Below are 10161 nucleotides of genomic sequence, written 5' to 3'. Positions count from 1 at the left end.
TTTCTCTCCTGGTATTGTCATGCGTTCGGGGGAAATACAGGTCAAGAAGAGGAAGACGGCAGTAAAAGGGGTCAACGCACGCAGGTTGGGGTGATGTCCCAGTGTTCACCTAATGCGCGCGTTTACCGGTCCTCTACGGTCGCCTTTCTGTTGACCTTAATTGCCACAGGATGTTTTACACACAAGAACTTGTAAAGGCAGGTGTACTGCGCGTTTATTTATTTGTGCAGAGGTTTTTTAAGAAAATATGTCAGACCAGGCACAGATATATAAGGCACTCGAAAATACGTGCATGGTATGTGTCTCAATTTTTGAAACTATGAAGACTGTAAATCTATTTCTCGCTTTTCTCTTCATTACGGCTTCGCTGTAAGTACGTTTCTGTTGAGTAAAAACTTTGTTCGAGGTTCCTCAAATGCCTTTCTGAGCCAGAAAGCTGTTCGAAAGGGTTGACAAGCAAATTAGGGCTGACGTTGTGCGTCCACTGTATGCCAGTGTACTGAGCTTCGACCGCTGCGTAGACTTTTTCTTACTTCAGCTAACTTTTCCTTATTCAAGAACTTAATCTAAAGTTTACTGTTTACTTGTTTCCACTAGATGCTCAATTACAGGTAAAGGCTTCTTGAATGCTTGCAGAAAGTGACAGCAAAGTATTGGTGAAGAGACAGAAAGTGCAAATGGAGCGATAACTGTTGGTCATGTCCCAAATTTGATGCTTCCTGTTTGAAGACGATATTCGTTTTTGGGCTGCCTAAACCCACAAATATCGGCCTGCCTGTATGTCTTTTACAAATTAGTCCATCAATATTATGGGACAATTCAACGGCTACGTTCAACTGTTGGTGCCGTAATGTCGTCATAAACACAAACATTTTTCGCTTTCCCGCAATAAATACAGGTCGCGCAGCTTTGTTTAGGTATATTTGCTTCAATGTAAATATTTAAAGGGACCCAGAAAAGCCTTCTGTAAAAGTTACAAAAGGCCTGTATTGTCACGTAGCACCAATATAGCGATGCAATGCCGTTGGAATTATTGATCTACATTCAGTATTAGCTGCGCCAGAAGCAATTAAATGCACCTCTCCCCACTTGCCGATCGACTCCTCCTCCCTCTCTGCCTCCTTCAAAGCAGCTAGCTACATTCCTGCGCCTAGGCTCGCGTCAATCACTGCGGACCCGCCTTTGCCTTGGGATCGCGCAGGAAGGAGGAAGAGCAGCCGGAAGCCAATGACAGTGACGCCGCCGGCAGCCGACCTTGCCGGCGATTGGGCGAATCAGGGGGCGCCTTCGCCGTTGCGTCAGCAGCGATCGCCGTTGCGTCACCCGCGGTCGGCTCGCTGCTACGTCGCGCTCATCGGCCGAGAAAGGCGATCTTCAAAAATTGTTTACAAATTATCTGTACAACGTATGGGGCTCACACTTGGCTCAAAAATCCCCCGTTATGGGTTCTACCACCTGAATGCATTTGATTGCCACCTTCACAAAGCTTTTCGGGGTCCCTTTAGGATGCGTATATGCACCACTTGAGAGGCCTAAATTGTTATTTTGTCTGACTAATTGTGGCGCTTAAAACGCAGTATAATAATGCCTAAAACTCCGGCCGCTACTCATCAGCAAGCCGCGCGCCATGTACGAAATGATCCTATGCAGCTTGCTGGTTTCGACATTGCGACCACACAGGCGACACCGTCACAGATGGACCCAATGGCGGACTTTTGGAGAAGTTGGTATTGTATGGTAGACAAGTAAAGCGCACAAATAAGACCAACAACAATGGAGGACAACCACGACAAGCCCTAGTCCCGGTTGCCTTCCTTCATCTTTCGTTTTTTTGCCGTTTACTCAAGTAGAGGTGATTCAGCGTTCTCACTTCCTCCTTCCATCACACAACGGCTGAACCGAAACACTGGCCCGGCCATTGCAAGAAACTCCCAGGCGATATGGAGAGCAGTGTCGTCTCTCCTCCAAAGAATCCGTGAGTCACGTGGTTATTCTCGTGGGAACAGGTTAAAGGTGGCGGTTTGTGCATCGGCGCCAGTTACGGCGCTTGGCTGCACTCACCTTCGCACCGGCTGCGGCATCTCACGTGGTTTCACTTCAAAGTTGAACTGGAATGGATGCCGAATTTCTCTAAACTATGTCAGTAAGGATTTTAAATAAAAATAATGCCTTTATGAACAAGTGGTATTTCACGTCAGGGACCACTCATCTTACATCGCAAAAGAAGAATTTGAAGACTTCCTTACAGTAAATTATGCTTACATATCGTTAGGTGGCCTCAGGATGAAGGCGACAGGAGCGATTAAAGGCGATATTCCACTCTCTTACGAAAAACTTACGTTGGCCAGACTTCAAGGTGCCTGGACGCCACACTACGTGAACACCTTAGGAACGTACGACGTGCGCACACAGGACACTTGAGCGCTTAGGGCAAGGGTTGGGCCCTTCGTAAGGATTGTGGCCCTGTGTATGACGAGTGTGTGGTCATTTTAAGGAACAACATCAGGTTACAGGGAAGATGGTAGAAGAAACCAAAATGGCCCGTCTTGGTGACGCATGGGTCCCGATACCGTCCCTAAGCCTTTCAGAAAAAGAACTGGGTTATCGGTTCCCCGCGGTGGTGCCACCGCGCGTTACATGGCGCCCCCATATTTGTGTTGCTGTATGTGTAATATATACTGTTGTTTTCTTCATTATGTGCCGTGTCTGCTAGTTTACAGGCTTGTTCACGCAGCTAGGCTGTTTAGTCAATACTTAAATCGTTGTTTTCTTAAAGAATTATTAGTTAGAAGTCAACGCTTGTCCGTGTCACCACTCATCGTCTTTTGCCCTGTTGCTCGCTGTGTAAGCACAAGTTCAATGAAGAACCACATCGAAAAACTATCACGCTTGTTCAATAAATGACAGAGGTATTTACAAGGAAATGAGATGTATGTATAAGCGGCTATTGTAGTTCCAGCGAGGCTGCGCGTCAAATATCATTGTCTTTGCCGGAAAAAGAGGCCAAGCGCTGTGAGCCAGTGTCCGCAACGCCGTTATCTGGAATGGCGCGAATATATTGAAAAATAGCGTTTTTCATAATAGCTATATGTGTGGTACGCATGAAGGATGCACACTTCGTAAAATGCTTCTTTAGGCCGAAGCTTTTGTGCTTTCAGCTTTATCCTGCCTCGCGCGGAGAGATTAGAAAAAAAGCCGCCCGCATCTTCCCACGGGGGGAACTCGAGTAAATGCGTCGCATCTACTCGAGGCAAGCAAAGCATCACGTCAAGCGAAAGCCAAGCAAAGACGCCCTTGACTGAATTCCAAACGCGCGCTCCGCCGCTTATATACGTTGAAGGGACTGCGTAAGCCGGTCCCAGTCGAAGACGTTGGCGTACTTGTAAAACGGCGTGGACCCTAGGTGTTTGAGCCAAGCGCGGATGTTGCTTCGCCGGAGAACGGCACACCGGTTATATGCGCAGCGCGCCCGAAGGAGAGGAAACTGCGGAAGAGAGAGTACTGCACATGCGCCGGCCCCAGCGCGTCTGCCGCGGCCATGACGCAACGTGCCGCGGCTATGACGCAACACAATCCAACACAATCCACTTTAATCCAATCCAATCCAATCCAAATCCAATCCAACCCAAGCCAAGCCAAGCCAAGCCAATCCAATCTAATCGAAGCCAATCCAATCGAATCCAATCTAATGCCCTCGCGAGAGAGTGTTCGAATCCAATCCAATGCCCCTCGCGAGAGAGTGTTCGCTTTCGCCTCGACTCGACGCGCATGTGCAGTGAGCGTGCGGACTACGGACGCCAACGCGGGTGACATCGTGAGTTACTGAAATGCTCTGCATTTAAAAATGCTGCAGTGTAGTGAAGTTTAGGCATAAAACGCTTGTCTCCATCATGTTTGTCAATCAGTATGTTTCGGCAGTTTTCACATGCAACTAGTTCACTAGTTTAGTTTGAAATCGTTGTTTAGGACGAGTGTTTTACCGACCGTACTCTCCTACTCCGGTATTACTAAGAACACCTACGCTTTAGCTGTAGCTTTTTAGCTTTAGCTTTTTAGAGTGTTTGGACATCATTTCGGGCATCGGTAGAGGCTTCCTTTCATTTCCTCTCTAACTATTCTAAATGTGGTACTGGTACCACCCTCCGTTTATTCCTACATGTGGACGGCTGCTTGGTTCGTCACGGTATTACAGCATGCATACCAGAGAGGCGGCACTGAATGTGTGCCGCCAAAGTGGCAGGACTCCTAAGGATACGAACAGCTTTCTGTGCCATAAGAAACCCGCACAAGATGGCTCTTGCGGTCGAGTACCGTGCTGAAATATCATATCACAGAGGCTATAGACCCTACAGTTTGTCTAAATACGCTGCCAAATGCACATTTAATGCCTTGGGTTGTTTCTTACCACAGGTTTTGAATATTTGCTCCCCTTTTAAAATTTATTCAGGCATGAATACGTTCCAAGTTTTTTCCAACCTTAAGCTAACTGCTGAAAAATAACTATGCCTTTGCTTTCCGCAGCTATTATTGGAGAGGCCGCATTACGAGCAGCGTTACCTATGAGTCATACATTTATTAAGTCAAAATTTAAGACAGAGGCCGCACTTTCTAGTTGTTTCTTTATTTTGGTTTCTGCAAAAAAATGCTGGTCCAAGTGCTGTTCACTTCGGTGTAATTCTAAACACAAGATGCGAAAAAAAACTGGTGAAGATTTCGCTTCCCTACTGATGCTGCACGGGAAGTTGCATTCGCTATTGTTACAAATTTTGTCTTTTTTTCGAAAAGCTGTGCCAAACGAGAAAACGTCCGCGTGATATGCCGTGTTATTGAATACTGAGTAGCCAAAGCAGGACTACCAAAGGGTGTGGAATTCAGTAGGATGTATTTGTAGGTACGTTGGATCGGCACAATTACGTTTGCAAAGCCTTTTTAAAGAAAGCGATGGCGTCATAATGCTTGCAGAGTGTTTAAAACAATTCCATGGCTATTATGTTAATATATGGCAAGCCTCAGGAGTGTTTCTTACACATAACACTGGACTTCAAACAGTGTCTTTTGCACCAAACCTTTGTAGTTTGTTCAGCCGAAATATTGTGGGGAGAAACACGCTTGCCTCACGTAATGCGCAGTGACAGCGCCCGTATAAAATGCGTTAAGATTCTGGCTTCTGTCCACTGTGTGTCTCAGCATAAAAAAGCAACAAATATTTGTAATTTGTCGTTTACAGATTTGAAACCCGTCTTTTTGTGTTGTCAGGTCCCTAGGCAACGTTATGGTGACTGGTTACTCTTTTGATTCGAAGTGCGGCGGCAATTGGATTGTAAGTATTGCGTATTGAATATTTTATAAAGAATTCTTAGTACAACTATTCTTTTCCTATGAGGTTGCATTGGTACTATGTGTTGTTGAAACTTGGAAGATACAATGTCGCAAGCATTATTCAGACAAGATCAGGGCTCATGCAGAGCTGTATCTGATGCATTACAAGTGAAAGACAAATAGTTACGGAAAACAATTCGGTATGTCTTGAGCTTCGACACAAAAAGAAGAATATAAGCAAAATGTAACACGTGGTGCTACGGGTCAGAGAGCGGATTCGGTCAGGGCATAAACACGTGCTAAAGACATATTAGTAGAATTTAAGAACTGATGGGTATGTGCACGCAATGTAATCCAAAGTAATGCTTATTAGGAGTAACATAATGTAATGTAATGCTCATTAAGATGTAATGTAATGCTCATTAAGAGCAACAGCGTGGATCCCTAGCGAAAGCAAGCATGGCAGGGGCGGCAGACAGCTAGATGGGCAGATGGGAATAAAACGGTTGTGGGGATAAATTTTTTCATACTTAGCACAGGACCGGAATAATTGGATATCTATGGGAGAGGACTTTGCCTTGCAGTGAGCGTAGATAGGCTGATGATGAGGACATATACGCGGTATCTTATCTTGGCTTAGAAGCAAGGACAGTGGTAGTTATCCAGCACAATAAGCAGCTCACCAGCATAGCCTTACCGGGTAGAACATTCTGCAATCTGAAGTAGCGGCCAGGGCTATTGCCATAACGCAAACTTTTACCGAAGTCGTAAATAAAAATTCGCTGCAAGCGCGCTGTAGCTTCTCCTGTGGGCACATTCACCGGCCAGCACCCCAAGTAATTGGCCAATGTCCCGCAGACAAATACAGCGTTATCATACGCATTAACCCACCCACTGTTCCGTCCGGAGCAAAACGAAATCGCCCAATTTTGGCCTGAGAGTTATTCCGCCAGACCCCTGGAAGCGAGCATTAGAGGAAGATCCCTTTGATCATATATCACGAGAGAACAAAGCACTTAAGGATAGCACGCATCCCCTACCCTATACAGCATAAACACCTAACGAACTGTAGGAACGTCAGCCCTGTACACTGCGCACTAACACATTTGGCCCACCCACTAAATGCCCTATATTACACACCATCGTATATGTCGATGTACACCGCTGCTGTGCAGCACCTAGAACCTGTTTAATAGGGCAAGGTCTGTGCGCACGTCCTACTACATTCGCTAAATACCTCCGTTTCTTCTTACGACCTTTGGGAGAGAGGTCTGAACAGCTGCGAATTCAGTGATACTTGAATAAGGCTTGCGTTCGGGCTTGTTCGTATTGTATATCGTTCATCTTAAGCGCTGAAAAAAAACAGGGACACTGTAGACAAGGACAAGCGCTACTTCCAACTGAATTTTATTGAATCAGGGTGAAATATATCGCAGCAAAAATACAAGAGATAGATAAATGGTCACGGATATAAACAGAGTAAAATAACGGAATCGCTTGCCGCTGTTCGACACGTGTCAGTCATTACCACGACCAGTTCTTTCTCAAGAACGCTGCCTTCTTATCGGACAAGGCCAGTGATGCCGTGCTGACACACTCAAAATCGACTAGTTGCATTTCAGCTGCCTGTACTATCTCGTGCGTGCGCTGATCAGAGTCGTGAAACAATATCACTGAGTTTTAAGGGAGTATAAGGCTAAAAAACCTCAAGGAGTCATTGACTGATGACTCTTCCCCATTGAATCTTGTAATAAATATGTTAACTCTCTCTTATTTACTCCCCTCCCCACACAAAAGAAAATGCTTAGAACCTGTACACGTATCAGGACGAGTAATCGCCCTCCTCTGACGGGTCGTGCTTGCACAAATTTCCCTCGTAAACGCATCGTCGGCTGGTGCGAGTATAAACACACGCATTGAAACTTTTGTCCTTGTGGGTACTGAATAGAAGCACACACGCCCAGACAGTAGGCGGATACTACCACGAAAAAAAGTAAACGTTGAGGCCTGCGAAGAGCAAAGGAACACGAAGAACGTGCCAGATCATTTGCGTAGAGTGAACTGATATACCGTGCGCTCTTTCTCATGTTATTTCCTCCACATTGATTTTAAAGGCAGCAATTGTGTTTACACTAGTGCTAAATGCGTTGCAAGAACTAAACAACCCTACATGCCTTTGTTATATATACCCTGAGTCATTTTATTGTGCTTATAGTCAGGTGGTTGTAGAGGAAAAACAGCAAAGTGGTACAGTTGCGATGGTATAATTTGGATGCAAAACATATTATACATCTTGATACGTCAGGTCAAAATGCAGCCCTGAGATTCTTGTATTGCATCAGTGAAGCTTTGCATATTTATAAAGATGTTCATAGTAGTGTGTATATCATTATGGTTGTGTAAAAGGATTTAGTATCTACCGCTCTTTCGGCGCAAATGGGTTATAACTCGAAGTTGTTTAGTTCTGAGTGGAATGAGCTAAATATTTTATAACTTAGGTATTGGTTGGAATGTTTGTTTTAAGAAAAAACGAAGGGTATGTTGTCATTGATGGAGAACGCTCTAGTTAGGGGAAAACCGGTCTAATGTAAAGAATGCTCAAAAGGTTTTTGTTATTTTTTGTTGATACAACTCCATGCTCTTTTATAGTGCAATTACGATTCAGACTGCGGCCAAAACTGTCGGTGCAAACCTGCCCGAGAAGGCGTAACGCTTGGATTATGCGTCCCCCGGAAGAAGTGAGCTGGACACTCCCTATTGCCACGTTCTATGAAGAGTTTTCAAAAAGATCCTGCCTACTACTGCAATTTTTGGGCAAATATATGGGGAAACTGCTGGTTTAGCTGAAATAAAGTCATTTTTGCGGAAGCATTTAACACGCTCGTGTTGTGTGAGCTAACTGAACCAGAACACTCCGCGTGTCCGTCTCTTCGTTGCCCAACTCAACCATACGACTAAAAGAATGGGAAAAAAGGCTTACAGACGAAAATTATTACCCGCGCAGCCAGGAGAACGCGTGGCCTACCCCAAACACCCCTCAGAAGAAATAGGTGCCGTAACCTGCGGCCGGCTCTAAAGTAACTTTTTTCTTTCTGAAAAGGACAATATCCAACGTGGCACAGTGAAGGCAGATCACTTTTGTTTAACAGTTTCTTTTCAAAAACCCCAATGCCTGTGTGATTCAGGAATGCATTCAGAAAGCATTTATTGCATAAACTGTTGCAGACGCTTTGATCGCACTTTTGTTGGGATGTGCCACTGACAAGTTTCTTGCTGCCCTTTAAAATTAGAAACATAAAGCGGTCACTGAATCTTGGCGGACTGCTGAAGGATGAATGCAATCCGAATTTTTAATCGAGCAGAAGCTTTTGGTCCCACATCAGTAAAATATTCCAGAGGTAAAGTTTGATACTGTCCGTAGTGGCTGGGCACACTTATTGCTTCGTTTTGCTAACACCGTGAAGCGGAGCATGCAATTCAAATTTTTAAAGAAACCTCACATTAATCTTCCGAGGGCAGAAAAAGCTTAAGGCTGCTATGCAGTAATAATAGGCGGCAGAGCCACCTTCCTTCGCTAAAAGTGCAGGTAAAAAACACGGGCTATCGTTTCCGAATACATAAACGGGACGTAGCCATTTGCACTGTCTTTATTCATACAAGTACTATGTGTCCGCATAGATTCCACTTACTGGGCGACTGTGTACGGTTAGGAACGAAAGGGTAACAAACATGATACTGCGTTTTCGCCTAGCCCCCACTTAATCAGATGTCCATATAGAGTACAGCAATCATGAAGAGTCAACATTATGTGATCTGTTGTATTAAGAAACTTCGTGTGTAGCATTCTCTACTTTACTCTTTGGGTATTATTGGGTTGCCCTCCATAACTCGACCACACCGCAAAACAAACTTTTGTCAACGTGGCTTTTGACACAGAAAACTGGAAAGGTTAAGAAGAAACATCAGGTATCGACATCCACGAGCAATTCGGCAACCGAAAATTTTGAACTTGCAATGCTCTCTGGATTGACGAGAGCTGTATGAGGATTTTTTTACAATGATTTTTTAGCAAAACAAAAGGGTAGGCTGCATGGAGGTTTCCAAATACTGAAAAAGGTACCCTCTAGGCACACCCTACGGTGCCATTTACAATTTTCAACTTACAGCAGGGGAGAATAATTGAGAAACAGATAACTTTTGGGAACCCACATAGCAACAAAGAACTGAAACAACTTCGCTGAGCAAGGAGTAGTTCATTACCGTTCGCGGTTGCAGAACATGCATTTTTTGGCGGCGAAGCTGTATAGGAAGTCGTAATTTTCCGTGTTGCAAGCCATGGGCTTACATAACACCGTCGATGACTTGACAGAAGCCCGTCTCTCCAGTCAGCGGGTCCGACTAAGCCAAGCGGCCCACGGACGCGTAATACTCACCGAAATAGGATGGCGCATAGAGCCAATACTAACAAGTACGCCCATGAACGAGGAATGGAAAGAGGTCATACACACAAAGCCCCTTCCCCGTAACATTACTCCGGGGAAGGACGATGGCAGGAGAGAGGCTAGAGCTCTAGCCATTTCCAAGCAACTATACGGACACCCAGGAATCCTCTACACCGACGCCTCACTACAGAAAGGCAGCGACCGCGCGGCAGTAGTCGTGACCGACAGGGAGCGGCTAGTTACCAGCGCCGCAATCAAGACCAAAGACCCAACGACGGCGGAGGAAGTGGCCATAACCCTAGCTCTCGTTCAACCGGATGGCAGATGTAGTGGTCACCGACACCAAAATAGCGTACGGCAACTACCGGAGGGGGATGATCTCCTCAGTGGCGGCTGCAAT

At 45.3% G+C, this 10161-nt stretch overlaps 1 long non-coding RNA gene across 1 annotated transcript; it reads left to right on the top strand.

Moving 5' to 3' along the window:
* The first annotated feature begins 307 nt into the window (after positions 1-307).
* Positions 308-8181, top strand: LOC144166113 (uncharacterized). The gene is made up of 3 exons (XR_013321579.1): positions 308-369; positions 5257-5320; positions 7969-8181. It is a non-coding gene; the product is annotated as an uncharacterized LOC144166113 (long non-coding RNA).
* Positions 8182-10161: the final 1980 nt, after the last annotated feature.

Source organism: Haemaphysalis longicornis, unplaced genomic scaffold (assembly GCF_048455015.1).
Source record: "Haemaphysalis longicornis isolate Haplotype H1 unplaced genomic scaffold, Haemaphysalis longicornis Haplotype H1 scaffold_16, whole genome shotgun sequence".
Classification (NCBI taxonomy): Eukaryota; Metazoa; Arthropoda; class Arachnida; order Ixodida; family Ixodidae; genus Haemaphysalis; species Haemaphysalis longicornis.
The sequence above is the reverse complement of the archived record's forward strand: the minus strand, read 5'-3'. Positions and strand labels throughout refer to the sequence as shown.